The sequence below is a fragment of the Macrotis lagotis genome, chromosome X, assembly GCF_037893015.1.
Source record: "Macrotis lagotis isolate mMagLag1 chromosome X, bilby.v1.9.chrom.fasta, whole genome shotgun sequence".
NCBI classification, from domain to species: Eukaryota; Metazoa; Chordata; class Mammalia; order Peramelemorphia; family Peramelidae; genus Macrotis; species Macrotis lagotis.
In genome coordinates this window covers 168,918,229-168,934,437 of record NC_133666.1, presented here as the reverse complement: position 1 = coordinate 168,934,437, position 16,209 = coordinate 168,918,229, and the positions used below count along the sequence as shown (strand labels likewise).

Here is a 16,209-nt window from a genome sequence, read left to right as displayed (position 1 = left end):
TCATGTTATACATATTTCCATATTAGTCATGCTGTGAAAGAAGAATAAGAACAAAAGGGAAAAACTGCAAGATAGAAAAAAAAGAAAAAATGTAAAAAAGTGAAAATAGAATGCTTTGATCTTCATTCACACTTCATAGTTCTTTCTCTGGATGAGGATGTCATTTTCCATGGCAAGTCTTTTAGAATTGTCTTTGATCATTGCATTATTAAGAAGAGTTTTTTGGGGAGGCTAGGTGGCCCAGTGGATAGAGCACTGGCCTGGAGTCAGGAGTCCCTGAGATCAAATCCAACCTCAGATGCTTAATAATTACCTAACCGTGTGGCCTTGGGCAAGCCACTTATCCCCATTGCCTTGCAAAAAAAGAAAAAAAAAGAAGAATTTTTCATAGTTGGTCAAGGCACAATATTGCTAGGGGGGCAGTTAGGTGGCCCACCCTGGAGTCAGGAGGACTTGCATTCAAATCTGACCATAATAATTGCCTATCTGTGGGCAAGTCACTCTTTTTTTCTCTAAATTTTTTAAATTGTTTTTTGAATTTTACAATTTTCCCCCAATCTCACTTCCTTTCCCCCACCCCCCATAGAAAAACAATCTGATAGTCTTTACATTGTTCCCATGCTATACATTGATCAAAACTGAATGTGTTCAAAGAGAAATCATATCCTTAAGGGAAAATGAAATATAAAAGATAGAAAAATTACATAATAAGATAACTTTTTTAAAAAAATTAAAGGTAATAGTCTTTGATCTTTGTATAAACTCCACAATTTTTGCTTTGGTTAAAGATGGTATTCTCCATCACAGATACCCCCAAATTGTCCCTGATTGTTGCTTAAATGAGCAAGTCCATTAAACTGATCATCAACCTCATGTTGCTGCTAGAGTATACAATGTTCTTCTGGTTCTGCTCATCTTGCTTAGCATTACTTCTTGCAGATCCTTCCAGGCTTCTCTGAATTTCCATCCCTCCTTGTTTCTAATAGAACAATAGTGTTCCATAACATACATATACCACAGTTTGTTCAGACATTCCCCAATTGATGGACATTCACTCAATTTCTTTGCCACCACAAACAGAGCTGCTATATGATGTTTTTTCATGATCTCTTCAAAGTACAGACCCAGTAGTGGTATTGCTGGATCAAAGGGTATGCACATTTTTATTGCCCTTTGGGGTAATTCCAAATTGCTCTCCAGGAAGGTTGGATCAGTTCACAGCTTCACCAACAATGTATTAGTGTCCCAGATTTCCCACCTCCCTTCCAACATTGATCATTGTCTTTTCTAGTCATATTGGCCAGTCTGAGAGGTGTGAGGTGGTACCTCAGAGATGCTTTAATTTGTATTTCTCTAATCAGTAATGATTTAGATCAATTTTTCATATGGTTATGGATCACTTTGATTTTCTCATCTGTAAATTGCCTCTGCATATCCTTTGACCATTTGTCAATTGAGGAATAGTTTGGTTTTTTTTTTTGTAAATTTGATTCATTTCTCTCTATATATATTTTAGAAATGAGTCCTTTGTCAGAAATACTAGTTGTATAATTAGGCACAATTTGGGGGTATCTGTGATGGAGAATACTATCTGTATCCAGAGAAAGAATTTTGGGGTTTCAACAAAGACCAAAGACCTTTAATTTAAAAAAAGATATCTTACTATGTAATTTTGCTATCTCTTATATTTTATTTTTTTTCCCCTTAAGGATATGATTTTTCTCTCATCACATTCAACTTAGATCAATGCATAACATGGAAATAATGTAAAGAGTAACCAGACTGCTATCTGGGGGGAGGCAGGGGGAGGGAAGGGAGATTAGGGGGGAAAATGTAAAATTCAAAATAAAATAAATGAATTTATTTTTATTTTTTATTTCTATTTTTATAAATGAATTTTTTAAAAAAAGAAATACTAGTTGTAATTATTATTATTTAATTATTACATTTCTTTTAACCTTGGTTACAGAGGTTTTGTTTGTGCAAAAGCTTTTTTATTTAATGTAATCAAAATCATCTAGTTTGTTTTTAATGATGTTCTCCATCTCTTCCTTGGTCATAAACTGCTTCCCTTCCCATAGATCTGAGAGGTAAACTATTCCTTGATCTCCTAGTTTGCTTATAGTATTGTCTTTTATGTTTAAATCCAGTGCCCATTTTGATCTTACCTTTGTATAGGGTGTGAGATGTTGGTCTAATCCAAGTCTCTGCCATACTAACTTCTAATTTTCTCAACAGTTTTTATTGAAGAGTTTTATCCCAGAAGCTGGACTCTGGATTTATCAAACAGCAGATTTCTATAATCATTTCCTGCTGTTGCACCTAGTCTATTCCACTGATCCACCACTCTATTTCTTAGCCAATACCAGAAAATGTTGATGACCGATGCTTTATATATAATTTTAGATCTGATAGGGCTAAGCCACCTTCTTTTGCATAAGCAAATTACTCTTAACTCCATTGCCTTAAAATAAATAGAATTTTTTTTAAAAGACACATTGTTGCTGCTACTGTGGGCAATGTTGTCCTGTTCTGTTCATTTCACTCAGTATCAGTTTATGTAAGTGTTTGCAGGTTTTTCTGAAATCTGTTTATTCATCATTTCTTATAGAACAATAATATTGTATTACATTTATATACCATCACTTGTTCAGTCATTTCCCATTTGCTGAGCATCCCCTCGATTTCCAACTCTTTGCCACCACAAAAAGAGTTGGTATGAATAGTTTTGTACATGTGAATCTTTCTCCCTTTTTTAATAGTTTCTTTGACATAAAGACCTGGTAGTGGAATTGCTGAGCAAAGGATATGTATAATTTTACAGCCCTTTTGGCATAATTCCTAATTGCTCCCCAGAATGAGTCTATCAGTTTACAACTCCACCAACAGTGCATTAGTGTTCCAGTTTCTCCACATTCCTTCCAACATTGGTCTTTTCTGTCTTATTAACCAATCTGAAAGGTGTGAGGTGGTATCTCACAGTTATTTAAATTTGAATTTCTCTAATAGTGATTGAGAGCATATTTTCATATGATTTTTGATAACTTTAATTTCTTCATCTGAAAACTGCCTGTTCACATCCTCTGACCATTTATCAATTGTGGAATGACTTGTATTCTTATAAATATGACTCAATAGCTGTAAAAATTGTTTTCCAGCTTTCTGCTTTCCATCTAATCTTGGTTGCACAGGTTTGTTGAGCAAAAACTTTTCAATTTATTGTAATCAAAATTATTCATTTTATATTTCATAATGTTCTCTATTTCTTATTTGTTCATAAAATCTTCTCTTCATAGAGCTGACAGGTAAATAATTCCTTGCTCTTCTATGGTATCACCTTTATATCTAAATCATGTATCCATCTTGTCTTTATCATAGTATAGAGTGTGAGATATTGTTCTATGCTTTGATTCTACCATACCATTTTTCAGTTTTCCCAGCAGTTTTTGTCAAATAGTGAATTCTTGTCCTAGTAGCTGGAGTCTTGGGTTTCTCAAATAGCAGTTATTTATAATTATTTACTACACTGTCTTTTGTACCTAACCTGTTCCACTGATCTACCACTTTATTTCTTAGCCAGTACCAAATAGCTTTGATAATGGTTACTTTTATTTTATTTTAATTAATTAATTTTTTTAAGGTTTTGCAAAGCAAATGGGGTTAAGTGGCTTGCCCAAGGCCACACAGCTAGGTAATTATTAAGTGTCTGAGGCTGGATTTGAATTTAGGGACTCCTGACTCCAGGGCCGGTGCTCTATCCACTGTGTCACCTAGCTGCCCCCTTCGAGATAAATTTTGTTGTTTTTGTTATTATTTTTTCTCGCCCTATAAAATAATTTTTGGTAGCTTGATTTGTATGGCACTGAATAAGTAGATTAATTTAGGTAGAATTATCATTTTTATTATAATAGCTCAGGCTAACCATGAACAATTGATATTTTCCCAACTGTTTAGATCTGATTTTATTTGTGTAAAAAGTGTCTTGTAATTATAATCATATAATTTCTAGGTTTGTCTTGGCAGGTAGACTCTCAAATATTTTATATTGTCTACAGTTATTGTGAAAGGAATTTCTTTTTCTATCTTTTGTTGCTGGGCTTTTGGGGTAATATATAGAAATGCTGACAATTTATATGGGTTTATTTTATATCCTACATCTTTACTAAAGTTGTTAATTGTTTCAAGTAATTTTTAGCTGATTCTCTAGGATTCACTAAGTGTACCATCATATCATCTGCACAGAGTGATAATTTTGTTTCTTCATTGCCTGTTCTAATTCCTTTAATTTTTTTTCTCTTATTTTTTTTTAGGTTTTGGGGTTTTTTTTGCAAGGCGCACGGGGTTAAGTGGCTTGCCCAAGGCCACACAGCTAGCTAATTATTAAGTGTCTGAGGCTGGATTTGAACTTAGGGACTCCTGACTCCAGGGCCGGTGCTTTATCCACTATGTCACCCTAGCCGCCCCCTTTTTCTTCTCTTATTGCTAAAGTTAATTAGTGACAATATTGAATAATAGTGTACACAATAGACATCCTTGTTTCACCCTGATCTTGTTGGGAATACTTCTAGCTTATCCCCATTGCATATACTGCTTGCTAAATGGTTTTAGATGGATATGGTTTATCATTTTAAAAAGATAATTTTATCATTCTTTTTATTATTATTTATTTTAACTCATTTTCATTTATTTTGCTTTTTCTTTTAAATGGTATTTTTCTAAACACATATAAAGACCATTTTAATATTTATTAAAAAAATTTGAGTTCTCACTGCCTTTCCTTGCTTCTTCCTAAGAACGTAATTTGATATAAGTTATATATGTACCATCATGTTAATCACATTTAAGAAGAAACAGAACAAAAAGAAAAAAATTATGAAAAAATAAAGTGAAAACAGTAAGCTTTGATCTGTATTCAGATTCCATCAGTTCTTTTTCTGACATCATGAGTCTTTTGGAATTGTCTTGGATCATTGAATTGCAAATAAGCTAAGTCAATCATAGTTAATCACATAATGTTGCTGTTGCTATATACAGTGTTCTCCTGGTTCTGTTCCTTTCATTTTTGCATCAATTTATGGAGGTATTTACAGGTCTTTCCGAAATGCTTGCTCATCACATTCCACTGCAATCATGCTCCAACTTGTTCATCCATTACCCATTTATGAGCATCCCTCAATTTCCAATTTTTTGCAACTATTAAAAGCTCTCCTTTATAAATAGTTTTTGTGCAAATAGATGCTTTTTTATTTGGGGATTCAAAAGATATTTCAGGATCTTCCAATAACTTTTTGTCATGAGAAGCAATGTGGTATTTGAGACCCTAAATTGAAGTCAAAGGACACACAACTAAATATTTGAGGCTAGGTTTTAACTCAGGTTTCCCTGACTCCAGAACCAACTGATATATCCACCAGATATGCCTACTGTTAATATGATATATTATCCTAATGACCCTATAGCACTTTGGATAATTCACAACTTTAATTCGTGGTGGCTGTGATATTGGATACTAATTAATATGACATAACCATGTATCATCAATGGAGGATTATTGTTGTTTTTGTTACAGATAAATGCTTGGGTTAATTAAAAGCACTAGTTTTTCTAAGGCAAGTCAATCCATCTTCTTCCTCTTAAATATTCTACATTTTCAGGACCCAAGAGATCATTCAATCAGTTCTATGGGTTGGCCATCCAACCCCATGACTAGACAATAAATATTTTTCAACTCCTTTTTTCCTATGTGTAAAGTTAAATGGAACTCTTGAGTCATTAAGGATCTCATTCAGTGCATTCTCTAAAGTTACAGATTGTGAGTCAATCTATGTCATCTACAAATGGGCATATACAATTTAAATGTCAGTGCCTTGTGAATTGTAGGAATTCAAACTGAATTGTATAATTTTAAATATCAATCATCATGGTAAAGACTGCAAAAAAAACTGGTCTTTCTGAATTTTCTGGTGGATTAGATTGTGGATAAACAGAATTATTCATAAGTGAGGTCAGTCCTACTCAAAAGAATTTTTGCAATAGGCTTTTTATTTGGAATTTAAGGCTGAGAAATTGATACTCAATTTCTGATTTTCTTTCATTTTTGATATTGTTGAACTATGAACTTTAAAATCTTCAAAGAAGGGGCGGCTAGGTGGCACAGTGGATAGAGCGCCGGCCCTGGAATCAGGAGTACCTGAGTTCAAATCCAACCTCAGACACTAATTACCTAGCTGTGTGGCCTTGGGCAAGCCACTTAACCCCATTTGCCTTGCAAAAGCCTAAAAAAAAGAAGTCATCTTCTTTTTGAATACTCTAATTATAAAAATAATACATTCATCCCCTTTTTCTCTCATTTGAGCCTCACAACTCTAGGAGGTGGTTACTTTTATTATTTGGCAGATTTCTGCCCTTGCTCATTAACAGGTTTCTGCCTTGATTCCCTGATTAGTTCAGGTATTCTTTTTTCATAACACACAAAGTACATATACCTATTTGCTAAATTATTGGAAAGGTGAGAATGCTATCATTATTATTATTTTTTTTGGCAAGGCAGTGGGGTTAAGTGACTTGCCCAAGGTCACACAGCTAGACAATTATTAAGTGTCTGAGGCCAGATTTGAACTTAGGTCCTCCTGGCCCCAGGCCGGTGTTCTATTCATTGTGTCACCTAGCTGCCCCTCCTCCCATCTTTATTTTCCCTTAAAATGAACAAAATCATCCTTAGGTGCTGTTTTTGTCCTTTTTAAAAAACTTTTTCTCTGCCACCTTAGAAAACAGTTGGATTATCAATGGACATATCTATTTTCTCACTATTAGAATTCTTCACTAATTAGAACTTCATCATCATTTAGTAACTTCCAATTGCTCAAATGTATTTACCTTTTCAAGGTTTCTCTTGTCTTTCCTTTTTGCATTTCCATGAATCTACCCTCTCCAATTTCCTACCCTCTCCAATTTCCATCTGCAGCTCTGTTTGGTTTGAACTACAAGGAACATGATGACCCTATCAGGAAAACTTGATTGCCTAAAATCTCACCATCATTCTGCACACTCAGTTCTGCATACTCAGCACCTTCCCATCTTCCTCAGCCTCTCTCCTTTGAAGGCCTGGAGGGTGAAATATTAACCTCCTCCCAAAACTTTCTTCTATACATGGCTGGATTTGGACTCTCCAGATAACTTCCTTTTTTTTTCCTAGTGGATTACTGAATACTTTTATTCTGCACATAGAAGCCACTAAAGGATCTGGCCTGTGGGCTTGTTGGGGTTGCATCACAAGTATATGACTCTGCACATCAACACTGGGGGTAGGGGTGAGAACAAATCATTCTAGTCCAGTCACAAGATAAGGTCTTCCAATAAAGGACCAAATAATCAGGTACAGTCTCTGATAAGACAGTTCAAAAGAAGCAGTGAGAACAACACAGAAAGGTGGAAGAAAGAGGGGTGGAGTTACATAGCAGAGCTCTCATCCCCAAAACAAAACTGGTCTACTGCTTGATGCTGCCCATTCTTTGGAGAAGGACTTCTACAGAGATGACTGTCACCTACTAACTCTGAGGCTTCATGGAGCTTACTTAGCATGAGGGTTTCTGAAGTTCCTTCCAGTGAATTTAGCCTTGCTGATCAGCTCTTCCTCAATTCTGAGAGGTTGGTTATACTTGGCCAAATGCTCAGATTGGCAGGGGGACCCAGTCTTGATCTGCCCAGTGCAGAGACCCACCACCAGGTCTGCAATGAAGGCATCTTCAGTCTCCCCAGAATGATGGGAACCCATTACTCCCCACCCATTGGACTGGGCCAGCTTGTACACCTGGAGAGATTTGGTCATGGAGCCAATCTGGTCACTTTGAGCAGGAGGCAGTTGAAAGCTTTCTCATTCACAGCCTTTTCAATGCTTCTAGGATTAGTCACTGTGAGATCATCCCCTACAACCTGGATGCCTGCAGTTTCAGTAAAATTCTTCCAAGCTGCCCAATCATCCTGGTCAAAGAGATTTTCAATAGACACCACTGGATAGTCCCTGATGAAGTTCTTTGAAAGGTCCCTAAGCTCAGCAGGTGAGATATATCTGTTGGGATCATCAGGAGACTTGAAGTCCAAGTCATATTTCCCAGACCAGAAGAATTCAGAGGCAGCAACATCCATACCAATTACAACCTTGTCAATATAGCCAGCCTTGCCAATCGCTTCCTTCAGCAGCTCCAGAGCTTCTTTATTCTCCAGGATGTTAGGAACAAAGCCACCCTCATTTTCTACATTGGTGGCATCCTGTCCATATTTCTTCTTAATCACGTTCTTCAGGTTGTAGTAGACCTCAGTTCCAACATGCATGGCTTCCTTGACGTTTGATGCTCCAGTAGAAAGGATCATGAACTCCTGCATTGCTAGCTTGTTACCAGCATGGAAGCCACCATTGATCACATTGAAGATGGGAACTGACAGGATGACTGCTTCATTGCCTACAAGATCAGTAATATGGTGGAACAAGGAGACACCTTTCTCTGCAGCTCCAGCCTTACAAACAGCCAGAGACACTCCCAATATGGCATTTGCTCCAAATTTAGATTTATTCTCAGAGCTGTTCATTTCTATCATCAATTTGTCAATCTTCTCCTGTTCAACAACATTCAGTTTCTTGATAATCAGGGTTGGGGCAATAGTTTTATTGATGTGCTCAGCTGCTTTTGAGACACCTTTCCCATATAGCAGGTCTTATCATTGTCTGGGAGCTCCACTGGGCACAACAGCTCTGAAGAGACCTTTTGAAGTGCAGAGATCAACTTCAACGGTGGAGTTTCCACAAGAGTCAAAGATCTCTCTTGCAATGATCTTCAAAATCAACATGTTGAATTTCTGGATGGGGATTGCTCCACTGGATTCAGAGAACAGAGGCAGAGGGTCCAGATAACTTTCTACTTTCCATCAGTAACTATGCTTGGTTTGAAATCCAAGGAATGTAATATTTCTTTGCCATCCTTCCCCCACCCCCTTTCCAACTTTCTTTTGCGTGTCTTCTCTTATTAAATCTCCTTGAAGGCAGGAATTGTTTTTTTCTTTTTGTATTCCAGCTTTCAGCACAGTGCTTGGCATTTAATAAATGTTTATTTTATTGTAGTCTACCTAATCCTGGTCTTTTCTTTTTTGGGGGGACAGGGTTTTATGGGGCAATGAGGTTAAATGATTTGCCCAAGGTCATATAGCTAGTATTAAGTATCTGGGGCCAGATTCAAACTCAGGTCCTCTTGACTCCAGGGCTGCTGCTCTAACCACTGTGCAATGTAGCTGCCCCCCCCCCCCAACTCTAGTCTTTTCATCAGGAGTGTCTGAAACTCAAAAGTTCTCTGTTAAAGTTCCATTTACTCCATAGGATTATATTTATTTTTCAGGGAGAAGTATTCTTGGTTTTAAGCCCTTTCTTATTTTTTTGGAATATTGTGTTCCATGGTCTTCTCTCCATTAATATCACTGCAGCATAGTGTTGTGTGTCCTTCACTGTGATTTCTTGCTAATTGAAGCCTTTATTTCTGACTGTTTGAGACAACTTTTCTTTGATTTAGATGCTGTGGATTTTGACTATGACCTTCCTGAGAGCTTTCATTTTGGTATTTCTTTTAGGAGTTACTGAGTGGATTTTTTTCTTCTATTTTTACTTTCCCCTCTAGTTCTAATATATCTGGACAATTTTCATGTATGATATTTTTGAAATATGGTATCCAAGTTTTTTATTTCATCATAGATTTTAGGGAGTCTGATAATTACTAAATTATATTTCCTCAACTATTTTTTCAGGTCAATTATTTCGAAAACTAGCTACCTTACACATTCTTTTATTTTATTTTTTTGTCTTTTAACCTTGTTCTACAGCAAATGGAGAAATCCATCTGGGATTTGTTTAAAACACAAAATCTCTTTTTTTTGCCCACTTCTATTTTTCAGAGAGTTCACTACATGGACAAAATTTTCTACCTTCTCTTCTTTTTTAAATTTTTTTATTTAAATTTTTTTTTTTGCCTTCTCTTCTAAACTGTTTAATCTCCTTTTACTATTTTTCCTCAAGTTCACTAATTTTATTTTTTCATTTCTTGCCATTCTTGGAGGTCACATAGCCAAGCTATTCTGTTCTTGAGGTCTCACTTGTTCTTTTTTTTTTTTTAGGGTTTTTTTTTGGCAAGGCAAATGGGGTTAAGTGGCTTGCCTAAGGCCACACAGCTAGGTAATTATTAAGTGTCTAAAACTGGATTTGAACCCAGGTACTCCTGACTCCAAGGCCAGTGCTTTATCCACTAGCCACCTAGCCACCCCCGTCTCACTTGTTCTTGAGGTACTTGTATTTATTCTGGGTTTATTTCTCATGCTTTTTTTTTTGTTATTGTTTATTTGTTTTTGTGAGGCTATGGAATTAAGTGACTTGTCCAAGGTCACACAGTTTAGTAAACATCATGTGTCTGAGGTCACATTTGAATCCAGTTCCTCCTGATTTCAGAATCCACTGCACCACCCAGCTACCCTCATGCTTTTCTTAATTTATGATTTTCTTCATTTTATTTGGAATTTTCTTCTACTTTATTCATATCCCTAACTTCATTTTCTGGATTAAGACTTTAGTACAGGCAGTTCCTGCCTGACTTTTTCCTCCTCTGTAATCTGAAGTTACTGCTGTTTGGTGATTGGACTGATCTTCATTGTCGGCAAGATTCCCAGCTTTGGATTCCCTGTTCTATTGGCCCAACATTAGTCTGACTCTTTTTTTATTCTTTGTATCTTTTTTCTTTCTCAATCCTCTGACAGATCTTAGCAAGATATTATAGATGTCACTGGTTGAAGGTCTTTTGCAAGATTCCTGCTTCTTGTGCTGCTTGGGTGCTGATCTGGCCCAGCTTGGTTCCTTTGGAGGCTTCCTGGGCACTGCACTGGCCCTGTGTCAGTATGGTGCTAGTAAGGGCTGCCCAGGTGATGCACTGGACCTACGTCCCACCGTTGTTTGTTATGGCTCAGGCTACCCATATGTGGTGGTTTTCATCTCCCTATATTATCCCTGTTTAGAGTATCAACAGGCTTCTGGAAGTCTCTTAGTCTTGGACTTAATGAAGTATTTTATTGTTATTTCTCTGTTGCTTTTTTTTTCAATTTTAATTGTTTCCTTGCCTGGTGACACAGTGGTTAGAGTGCTGGTCCTGAGTCAGGACAATCTAAGTTCAAATCTGGCCTCATACACTTACTAGTTGTATGACCCTGTGGAAATCACTTGACTTTCATTTGGCTCAATTTCCTCATCTGTAAAATGAGGATATAATAGCACCTACTCCACCCCAGTTGTTGTGAGGATCAAACAAGATCATTTTTAAAATGGTTTAGCACAATGACTTCCATATAACAGGTACTTTAAAAAAACTTGCTCCTTCCCTCTCCTCTTCTCTCTAACCTCAGTTCAATCTTTGCTATCAGTCTCAGTACAATTCTTCCTCATTCTGATACATATACTATAATTTTTTATATCTCCATTCTGGGAATTATAATTTACATATTCATATTAAATTAAGCCCCACTGACTTACATAACATGCTTACCATTTGTTAAAGACCCTCTTTCTATAGTAAACACATACATGCAAACTCCTTAGAGACTATAAGCAAGGAGACATTTTGTCCAGGGGTCATGTATGTTGGATATATCTCTTGGTCACTCCTTTTCTTGTTTCATCTTTAGCCAAATTCTCTCTCAGGACAATGCCACTTTGGCCATGAAGAGCTAATGTGGCAGAAGGAAGACTGCCTTTTACTTTCCTTTTTTTTTGTTCAATTTTTATTCCTCCCCAGTAAGCCATTATCACAGATTCAGAGTCCCAAGAAAGGGCCAGGCCCTCCCCAAAGCATCTCCTACCAATAATGCAGGGCTTCCCCCCTCAAAACATTAAATACAAAACAGTAGAGAAAAGATGTAACTACATGTTTTAAAAATGTATCTCTTCTGAAGGATTCAGGCTTGGGAAACTTGCTGGGTCAAGAAATTTTTCTTATTGCAGAAAAATAAAGAATCTCATCTTGGGTGGAGAAATGATCTCTTGAGCCACTCACAGGATCTAGAGACATCAAAGTCCTTAGTCTGCTCCCAGTCCCTTGATCACATGGAGCCCATTAAGTGAATGGTACATCAGGGCTTCAGAGTCACTAGGGGTGGAAAAGATGCCACAGCAAATGGAGAAATCCATCTGGGATTTGTTTAAAACACAAATCTCTCCTGGCTCTGGCATCCACTTTTCTTCCTCACCCCCAGGGCCTGGAGATTAGGGGGTAGGAGGGAAATGTCTCCTTGGTCTTTTGGGTAAAGGGGAGCTAAGAGGGAGCCTTCCCATTTTCAGGGGTTCTCTCAGCCTGATTTCTCTTCAGAGTAAAAGCTGAGTTCTCTTAGGACTTCACAAGCTGGGCCTGATAGATGCCATCCGCCTTCATGAGGTGGGCTTCTGAGCTAGTGGGGCCTTCTTCAGGATACCATGTCGAGGGCTGGCCAGGACAGGCTGAACTGCCTCCTCCACAGGCTGGTCGAGCACCCTAACCAGGGTGAAAGATCTCATCTGAAGCTCCTCCAGCCGCATCCTGCTGTTCTCCAGTGTCTTCTCCAGCTCCAACACCTTCACCTGAGTTTCTCTCTCGTCCTGAGAAATCCATGGTGTCTGTTTTTGATCCTCTCCGGGCCTGACTTGTTGGAGGCAGCCACTTTTGCAGCCAGCTCCATTCTCCCACGGGGAGCAGTCCTAAAGTCTGCTCAGATTCCCAAAAGTTTTGTCAACTTTTACCCAAAGCATCCCTACCAATAATGCAGCGCCCCACCCCAAAACAGTGAATATATAACAGTAGAGAAAAGACATAACTACATATTTTTTAAAATGTGTCTCTCCTGAAGGATTCTGGCTTGGGAAACTTTCTGGGTTGAGATGTTTTAGAAGTAGACACTAGCTGGGCTGTTATCCGTGCTCTCCTAGGAGTGGACAATGAGCTCCAGGTGTGCAGGACGGCCTCTTCAGCCCACCCCTCCAGTTGGGTGGCTCCCCAGTCCACAGCCTGGGATGCTGAGAGGAGGGCCTTGGGTCCCGGGGAGTTCTTGGCGTAGAATTCCTCCTGCGTTGCTGCCCCCCTGACACTCTCCTCAATGGCAGGCTGGTGGACGGCCTCCCCCGCAGTCGGACGGCCTTCATGAGGCCCGCGCAGGAGCTGACCAGCTTCACGCCGGACCTGGTTCATCATATCCTCAGTTTGTTGCATGGCCCAGGTGGTGGCCACCAGATGCCCGAGCTCTTCTTGCCTTTGGCCTTCAACTCCTGTCTTTGCTAGAAGGTTCCCTGGCTCCTCCGGCTCGGGGTGGCCTGTCCTGGGCAGCAGGATCCGTGGGAGCCAGATGCGAGGCGGCTGCCAGGTGAGGTCTGTGGCCAGGTGAGGAGTCCGTCATGGAGGCCACGTCCTTCCTCTGCCCCTCCTCGGGGCAGTCCGGGCATCCAGGGCGGCCCGGCCCAGCTCACTGAGTCCTCTGCAGAGCTGCGCAGGGCAGGGGTCCTCCAGCTTGCTCCCGCGCCCCTCAGGTGCTCCCTGCCTCCATCACGGCCGCGAGCACTGAGGGCGGCTCATCGCCGCCAGTTCTCCTGCAGCTCGCGATGTCCAAGGCTCCGCTCCGGCCCCCGGCCCCCGGCCCCCGGCCCCCGGCCCCCGGCCCCCGGCCCCCGCGGGGCTGCTCAGAGCTGGGAGCTCAGCCCGGACCCTCTTCTCCTTGTGGCTCAGCTCTCCCGGACCTGGACCAGCTCTCCGGTTTGGCCTCCCACTCTCTCTTTAGCGTCTCCAGCTGGGAACTCCGGTCCTCTACCTTCATCTCCACTCACGCTTCACTTGCTCCATCTGGAAGGCCAGCTGCTCCTTCACACGGGAGATCCTCCTCCTGGCTCTGCTGGGTGATGATGGTCAGCTGCTTGGCCGTGTCCTTGTTCTTTCTGAGTAATTCAGCATGGATGTTGATGTGCCTAGTCGTGTTTCTCCTTCAACTTGGTGTATGGGCCAGGTGGTACTGGCCTTCTTCTTGGCCTCCTGATATAGGCCCTGGGTCCACTCCTATTCCAGCCTGGCCTTCCTCAGCTTCTCGGTGTCCAACAGAGCCTTCTGCTTCTGCTGGTGCTGCTCCTCCAGCTGAGCCTCCAGGCCGTTCACCTGTCTTTTTAGCTGTGTGTCAAAGCCTCTAGCTTGACCTTGTCCAGCTCAACTCGGAGCATCTTGACCTCCCTCTTTAGGTTCTCAATCTGAACATCCCTATCATCCTTTACTGTGTCCTAGGGCTGATGGGTGGCACAGTGGATAGAGCACTGGCTCTGGATTCAGGAGGATGAAAGTTCCAATCCAGCCTCAGACACTTGCCACTTACTAGTTGTGTGACCTTGAGCAAGTCACTGAACCCTGATTGCCCTCCCTTCCAGGACCATCTTCAGTTGTCCTGATTCATAACTGACCACTGGACCCAGATGACTCTGGAGGAAAAAGTGAGGCTGATGACCTAGCACAGCATCCCCCTCACTCAAATTCAATTCACATGCTTGTCATGGCATCAATTCCCTGATGTCATGGTAGTCTTTGAAAATGAAGGACAAACATTATTATTATAACTGTGCCATTGGGTGGCCCAAACATCTGCTTATAAATGGTAGAGGTAGCTGCAGTTCTGGATCACCAGGATGGGGGGGCAGGTGGCATTGCTCCAATGCCATCTGAGATACAGTGATGGTAGTGTTGAGCTGTAGGAAGACTGATTCCTAGATTTTCAGCTCACAGTCCATATAAGCAAACATCTCCAGGGTGAACTCATTATCTCATTATTGATATCTGTCCAAGCTACCTTTTCCAGCACTTCATCAGTTACCTCCAGGCCAATGGAAATTGTGGATATTTAGATGGAAGGAGATCTTAGTCAGCAGAAGTTTAGTGTAAATGGTCATGAGATATCCATAGCAGTCATATAGGTGACCCCACAGATCTCCAATCTCCCAAATATTGCTCTGATACCTTTGGCAATCATGGAAAATGCTGGACTTTCTATCACAAAGGACTTTATGGAAAATGTGACAGAACTTCCAGCTAAGGATGGAGCTGCTGGGAAGGGGCAGGCCCCCTTCTCATGGTAGGTCTCAAGAATGATTCAGCTTCTCCTTCACTGGAGCTTCCTGAATGTTGATGGCTTTGCTTAAGCTGATAGCTTGTGTCTAGTCAAATGGCTCCTGCTGGGCCTTCAGGCTATGTATGGCTCAACATGGCTCAGCCATGACAAGCATGTGAATTGAATTTGAGTGAGTGGGATGCTATGCTAAGTTATCAGCCTCACCTTTTCCTCCAGAGTCATTTGGGTCCAATGGCCAGTTATGAATCAGGACAACTGGAGATGACCCTGGAAGGGAAGGCAATCAGGGTTCAGTGACTTGCCCAAGGCTCAGCTGGAAGTTCTTGATAGTATCCATCCTCCCCCATCCCAGCTCCCCTGGCCCTCACCAACCAGGAAAGTGCTGACCTGCTTCGACCCTGAGTGCATCATGACTCAAAAGTGCCTTTTGCTGAGTGATACTCCAGGATAATTTATGTGATCTTTGCACTATCAGGGCCATGATGGAAATGTAAAAGCCTCAAAAGTGTGAGAGCACTCATTTTGAGTACAAAAACTCTCACCTACCAAAGAAACCTTCCAGAAAATGACAATAGTTCAGTAGGGGAAGAAAGCATTATCTGCAGGGTACAGCATCACCTCAAAGGAAAATCAGTCCAGTACAGAATCATTCAGCTGTAGAGGACAATTGCTTTATGGGAGAGCAGCAGATAGTGATTTCTGAAACAGAATGGAGCATTAGTTTGGTCTTGGGGGAGGGGCTGGAGATTCACTGATTTGCTGAGAAACTGACCCAACAGAGACATGAAAGGGTGTTTTGACTGGGATGCGAGCTTAGGAAGATCAATTATCCTATCCCCCTCCCTGGCAACATTGGAATCTGGGAGAAGTTTATGCCACTACCTGTATAAGTTATTTTTCTTTGTCATTTACCTTGCTATTATTTTTTAATTGATGAAATTATTTTTCTTTGAATTTCATGGGTCATATGACAGTCCAGAATTAAATATTCATTGATGGGGTTTGGTTTTACAGAGATGTTGTGGGCACAGCTCTGAGAATTTATGATTAATTTTCATTGTA

The 16,209-nt window shown here is 40.4% G+C and overlaps 2 pseudogenes; both read right to left on the bottom strand.

The window, feature by feature from the left end:
- Positions 1-7,570: 7,570 nt before the first annotated feature.
- LOC141497074 (alpha-enolase pseudogene) lies at positions 7,571-8,844 on the bottom strand (annotated as a pseudogene).
- A 3,601-nt stretch (positions 8,845-12,445) lies between these two features.
- On the bottom strand, positions 12,446-15,484 carry LOC141498886 (huntingtin-interacting protein 1-related protein-like; annotated as a pseudogene).
- Between the last annotated feature and the right edge of the window lie 725 nt (positions 15,485-16,209).